Genomic DNA, 7,629 nt, shown 5'->3' on the forward strand with positions numbered 1-7,629 from the left:
TATAAAAAGTTATTATAAAGTGATACAAATATAACATAACTTAAAGAATGTAGTCAATATCAAAAATATTTTAGAAGGCAATAAATTATATTTTTACCAAATGACAATTTAAGTCAAATATATCACAATATATTAGATATTACTAAAATTCTGAAACAAACCGCCTGAGAATCGAACTATCAGTCCCAACAAGTCAATAATAACTTGGGGCAGTTATAGAAAAACTCTGCATATCCAAAATGTGTTGAAATATAAAAAAATGACTGTGAAGGTCATTACAACATTCACTACTAAAAGGACTTTCGTCCGCAAAAGTAAAGCATAATAACATACCTGAGGGCTCAAACAGGTAGGGATACTGGGCGTGCATATCATGCTCGAGAGAAAGGCTAAGTAGGTCGATATGAAACACATCAGGAAAATTGCAAACCACAGGGATGGAGTCATGCAATAGACTCTCAATACTTACATCCCAAATATAAGCATGATATGACTCACAACCCCTCAATAACAGTCTCCTATACAAAATGTAAAATAATTCTCATTGACACGCGACTAATAGAACCCTATCGCACAATCGAGGTACGCCAGGTAAGGCTAAAGTAACATCTTAGCAAAACAATTCAAGACCGCATGACAAGGAGATAGCCAATCCATACCTGGAATCACATCGAAATCTACTATATCTAGGACAATGAGATCAACCTGATTACCAAACTCCCAAACGATATACCTGATCCACTACTAAAGAATCACCCACAGTGGTAGCTATACTTAATGGCACAAATAAGGACTCCGAACATAAACTCAACCCCGATGCAAAATATGCATAAACATATGAAAATGTGAAACTGGGATCAATCAATATAGAAGCTGGCTGATGGCATATGGAAATCATACCTGTGATCACAACATCCGAAGCCCCAGCCTCAGATCTACCTTCTAGAGCATACAAATAACCCTATCCACTATTGGATTGGGTGCCTATCCGACCACCTGCCTTACCTCCCTGCGGACCACCTCTAGAACCCTGAGGGCCATTCCTATGACTCTGCGCATCATCCCTGCCTAACAGTGGCACTGACCTAATCGGTTGTGCAGTCGAAACTGAAGGCTCCATCATCCTACATTAACGACACTTACGGGCTAAGTGACCAACAACCCTGCGTCCATAACATGCCCCTGGTACCCTACTCTATCTGGAAGATCCAACGGGTCAGGAATGATCACCCCGACTCCACAATCCTGACTGAATATCCTTCTGTGATTGGCTACTGCTCTAACTACTAAAACTACTATAATTGGGCTGACCCCTGACCTTTGGGTCGACCTCGACCACTAACCAAAACTCTAGCAACGGACTCAGGGTCTCGATCTCTGGCTCCCGCTCCTTGCATCCCAACCATCTATGTAAAGAGTGAACCAACAAAGATTAAAAACTAACTTATACATAACGCACGAAAATGGATCAAGAAAATGAGACTTTTTTCTAAAAATGCTGCGTAGCCTCCCGAAGATAGGATACAGACATCTTTGTATTGATCCGCGGAACTCTACTAAACATTGGCTCTAGTACCAATAATACCAGTGAAACCTAAGCTTTGATACCAAGATGTCACAACCCAATTTCTCAAGTCATGACGACGCCTACCTTATTTTCCCCGTAGGCAAGCTAAGCCATAACTCAAAATAATAGGTAATGGGCTAATAGGCAGAAATCAGAAAAGATCGCTTATAATGGTAGCAATAGTAATAACAAGTAACAAACAAAAAGTAAACATTTCTCATATACTAAAACGAGGGGAGGAAAAGGACCGAATACACAAAAGAATTCCTCCCAAGACCTGATAAGGTCGGTACTAGAGCCACTATTAAAATAAATCAGGAGTACTAGACAGAATCCAAAATATACCCAATATACACAAGTAGCCTCGAGTACAAAAGACTAAACTAGAGTAGATAGAGGAGGATTAGTCTCGAATGACAGTAAGCTCACCCTGCTCCGAATCAGTGTTGGAAGGTATGAATCATGTTAATGTCGGCTGCTACGACTCAGATCTGCATCAGGAAAAAGATGCAGAAGTGTAGTATAAGTACCAAAGCAACGGGTACTCAGTAGGCATCATCGGCTGACTGAGCTCAATACAGAAAAGGTGTAACTACAATGCAATGATGTAATCTAAGTCAGCAGTAAAAAAGGACAGAAAGGTAAGCAACTGCCAAGCTACGCCAATGAGATAAAGGAATAAATGTAAGCAATACAGAAAATAAATAACATAGTAATAACAGACAAATCAAACATAACCTAACTAGGCCCTCATAAGCCCGCTAGGCACACAACATAACTTAACTGGGCCTCCATAAGCCCGCTAAGCACACTGAAGAAGACAATTAACTCAACCGTACCCCCATAAGTCGGTGAAACACACAAGTAGCAATTAAAAAAATAAACGTAAATAATTTGTAACTGTGTCAATCCCAAGATATCATGATAGACATCCAGATGTGCACCAAACTTGAACCGGCATCAATAGGTATTAACAAGAGGCCAGATACCGGACTCAAATCGATAGTGATGGATGTAACAAGAGGACACGTGCCGGATTTGAGTCGGACATAGTGGATAATAATGAGAGGTCACATATATAACAGAATTCATAATCAGATGCCGGACTCGAACCGAAACTCAGAGCAACCACAATCATAATTAGATGCCGGACTCAAACCGAAACTTATAGGAACCGCAATAATCAAATGTCGGACTCGAACCGTAACTCATAGTAACCATAATAATTAAATGCCAAACTCGAACCGGGACTCACAGTAACCATACCTAACTGTATTATTAAAATCCATACCATATCATAATAATGTCAACGTCATACAAAAGTGATTATTATTTTGTACTAAAGTGATAGATGCTATATTATTTTAAAAGATAAAATATCAAAAATCTACTAAAACGAAATCCTAATTCGGATAAATAAGACATGTTATATATATCAAATGATATGCAACTACAAAAACTTATCCAAAACTAGCATAATAGTTCACCATTTCATTATGTAAGCTCATTCTAAAAGCAGGCTAAACCTAACCTACCTGAACACTAAAATTAAAATGTCTTTCCGTGAAGCATCTAGATAGTGCTATTAGAACCCGAGCTTGAATATATATTGATATGGATAACTTCATGACACACTTGTTCATAAAGCCATAGGCGTAAATAGAGAATAGTAATTCTAGGAACATTTTTTTAAACTTATAATGGCCAAGAAGTTAACTTAAACAATAACAAGAAACAATATAAGCCATGAATTTACATTTAATGGACATATGCCACCTTAGATAACACTTAACTTATTTTATTATATGCCACGACATCACAAGCGTAATTGCTGGCTACAATTAAGGCATAACGACCACTCCTCCCTCCACGTGCCACTAATTAACTTTTAATTATTCCATTATATATATCCGGATATTGTATAAGCACGTGAAAAAAATAAATATAGTATTTTAAATATATCATAATTAATAAAAAATTATTTCTAATAAAATTTTTATTATATAATAATAATAATAATAATATTTTAATATATTTAAATTTGTTATCTCTGCTTAAAATATTAAAAAATTATAAAAAGTTATTATAAAGTGATACAAATATAACATAACTTAAAGAATGTGGTCAATATAAAAAATATTTTAGAAGACAATAAATTATATTTTTACCAAATGACAATTTAAATCAAATATTTCACAATATATTAGATATTACTAAAATTCTGAAACAAATCATCCGGGAACCGAACTATCAGTCCCAATAAGTCAAGAATAATTCGGGACAATTATAGAAAAGCTCTGCATATTCAAAACGTGTTAAAATACAGAAAAATGATCATGAGGATCATTACAGAGTATCCAAGAAAAATCTCAAGGAGGAGTGTTAGAATATGAGACTTTTCTTGATAATCTTTTGTTTAAAAGTTTCTTTTAATATTATGTTTAGTTTTAATTTTAAAAATAAATGATAGTCTTTATTTTGAGAAGTGTGTCTTGTAAGACTCATGTAGCTTATAAGTGTAGTCTTTTGTAAGATGTTGTCCATGTATGTATGTATGAATGAAATAGCTTTTGCTGAAACTTTATCTTTTTCCTTCTCTTAAGCTCCAAATTCTAACAAATGCTGCCTCATCAAGTCAGGTTCAGCAGCTGCATTGGAGTACAATGAAGAGTTTCCTGTATAGTGTTACTCCTAATCTTCAGAGAAGCAGTCCAAAACAGAAAAGAGCTATAGAGCATACTGAAGCCCCTCTTAAAGAAGGAGGGTCTTAAAACTTCTCTATGACCTGGTTAATATGGAATATTAGAAGGGTCAACAACAAGTATAAACAAAAAGCGCAATGTCACGACCCAAAATTCAAAGGTTATGATGACAGTTATTGCGATAAGCTTATAATTCAAATTGATACAAAAAAGGGAAAATACCTATTACGATCCATTTTCGAAAAGTAAAAAACTTTTCATAACTTCATGGCGAAAAGAGAAGTCTATTTGATTTTATTTTGAAAAAATAATTTAGTATCGTCATTTAATTTTTAAGAGGAATAAGAAATCGTTTTAAAAAATAATTTTAAAAGAAAACCTTTTAAAAATAACCAGAGTCTAGCTAAGGATTCAAGTAAATTCGAAAGAAGGCGTTGGACGCTTTTGAATATCACAAAGTGTGGTTCACGACTAATTTAACTTATTTGGCTAATTTAAAAAATTTCTTAAGTTGTAAAAATCTTGAATTTATTTTTAAAATCTTATTTTGAATAAATAGAAATTATTTGCTACTAATCTATCTAATTTATTCTCAGCAATAAAATAAACTAAATATCAAAGTTTCAAAATAATTTTAAAAGTTTTAAAATAATTCTAACTTTAATAATTTTTTCTGGATTAAGATTTTGAATTAAATAATTATCCCAACATCTTAAACACGAATTTAAGCTATTTAATAACTATGAAAGGATATACATGAATCCTCAAGTTATTCTATAAACTTAAATTTGTCTAAATAATTTTTTTTTTTAAAAATATTAAGTGATCACAATAAAATGAATAATTTTTAACTTGCTCCCCAAGGATTCATCTAGATTAACTAAATTCCATTACAAACGAATAAACAAATTAAATACAAGTAAATAAAGGAGAAAGACGAGATCTGCCCCCTTTATGACCCATTTTCAAATTTTTCTACCTTTTGAGCCTATTTGAATGGACCTTTTAAGCCCCTTTTCAGTTATATACCATCTGTTTATTAACTCTTTTTTGTCCACATTTTGGCTGTATACATACTGTATATCAACTTGCAATTTTATATACTGGCTTCCTTCTTCCATTCTTTACTTCTTTGAACTTGTAAATCAGCTTCCGCCACTTGTATATAATGTATCTACGTTGTATATCTTTGTATACAACCTTGTTCTTCAGGCTTGACTTGGCAGATTAGGCCACTATGACCCATCAGAGATGCGAAGGGGAATGGAGTCCATTGGACTTGGATAGGAGGTGCCTGCAAAGAAAGAAAGGAAAATTCCGAAAGTAATTAGGGAAAATAACTAAAACAAAAGGCAAATTGACAATTAAACAACATGAATACTAATAGCAGAACTTAGTTCCTATCTCATTTTGAAAAACTAAGGAGAAAAAACCAACAACTTTTAGTTTGTAATTGGGAAGGTTTGCTCGTAGGTTCAACTTTAAAATAACTCTTAGCTTAAATGATAGATCAAACAAGCACATAATCCAACAAAGCGTTGATTCTCAATCCTTAGCCAAACTTTCATTCACAACTTGGTTTTATTGCATACTAAGGCTTGATTACAACTTTAGAGTGTAAGATTAATCACGAGGCAGCCATCAACATGGTCTAGTGAATCAAAATAAGACCTGATATCGTAATTTAACAATGACATTCTAGAAGGCTTTACAGAATCTATATATGATCTCTCTTAAAACATTACAGATTAGCTAAACACAATGCGAATGTAACAAATGATATGTTGTCTCCCATCGGGCAAACAACAAATGAATTTTCAAATCAAAATAGTCAGAAAATATATAGAACTCAACCTTTAATAATCTCAAACAACTAAACGATGAGCAGGGTGCAAAATAGATGACTTGATATTCACCTTTAAGAACTCTTACACCTCAAAACATACAAAGATTTCGTTTTTAGCTTTTAACGAACACAGAAATAGTTATGAATATGAAATAATCATCTAAACAACAAGAATTCAGACCTAATAAGTAATAAGCACCATTTAAATGGAACTAGAACAAGAAATATGAGCCTAACAGTAGCTAACTCAATTAAGGCAAAAAATATTTATTAATCAGAACTATACAACAAACACCATTACACGAAGATCCTATGGCCTCGAAGGCTTCTACAACAAACAATCCCACATTACTACAACTACTTATGAAATTAATATTAACGCGAAGAAGGAGAAGAAGAATAGCTAGTTATCCTATATAATAAGGCGTGATGAAGCAGCTGAAGCAGGCTGCTCATGGTCAACATGCGTGCTTCAGCTACTTCAATCGTGATTTTCCTATATTATCCTTATGTAATTATTATAAGTTATTCACGTAATAAAAATTAAAAATACTTAATTAAAAAATTAAAATAGATATTTATGACATAACTGCTTCAGTTGTTTCAATCGTGTTATTTAAATATTAAAAAATTCATATTATTTTAAAAAAAATAGAGATAAAATGGGAATTTTTTTTGATGTTTTAAATTAACTTGACATCTTATATGGGACAACTTAAAAAAAAATTCACAAGTATTTTTTATAATAATTTTACTATGTCACTTTTAATTAGTAGAATAGAAGAAAAAACATTAAAAATAATAAGGCGTGATGAAGCAACTGAAGCAGGCTGTTCATGGTCAACATGCCTGCTTCAGTTGCTTCAATCGCGATTTTACTATATTATCCTTATGTAATTATTATAAGTTATTCACGTATTAAAAATTAAAAATTAAAATAGATATTTATGACGTAACTGCTTCAGTTGTTTCAATCGAGTCATTTAAATATTAAAAAAATCATAATATTTAATAAAAAAATAGAGATAAAATAGGAATTTTTTTTTGATGTTTTAAATTAACTTGACGTCTTATATGGGACAACTTAAAAAAAATTCACAAGTATTTTTTATAATAATTTTATGATGTCACTTTTAATTAGTAGAATAGAAGAAAAAACATTAAAAATCACAATAATTAAAAATTTAAATAATTAAAAAAATATAATTAGCTATCCATCTCACAAAAGTTTGAACAACTTAAAATATTGTTATACAAGTTTCATTAATCTAAATATAGTAATATATGTCTAACTTAGAATTTAACAATCAAACAAATGAATGTTTTAATTAAGTAATAGAATTATACATAAAATTGAATTTTTAAGAATCAACATTGGGCTAAGGCGTGATGAAGCAGCTGAAGCAGGCTGCTCATGGTCAACATGCCTGAATCAGCTGCTTCAATCGCGATTTTACTATATTATCCTTATGTAATTATTATAAGTTATTCACGTATTAAAAATTAAAAATACT

Source organism: Capsicum annuum, chromosome 12 (genome assembly GCF_002878395.1).
Source record: "Capsicum annuum cultivar UCD-10X-F1 chromosome 12, UCD10Xv1.1, whole genome shotgun sequence".
NCBI classification, from domain to species: Eukaryota; Viridiplantae; Streptophyta; class Magnoliopsida; order Solanales; family Solanaceae; genus Capsicum; species Capsicum annuum.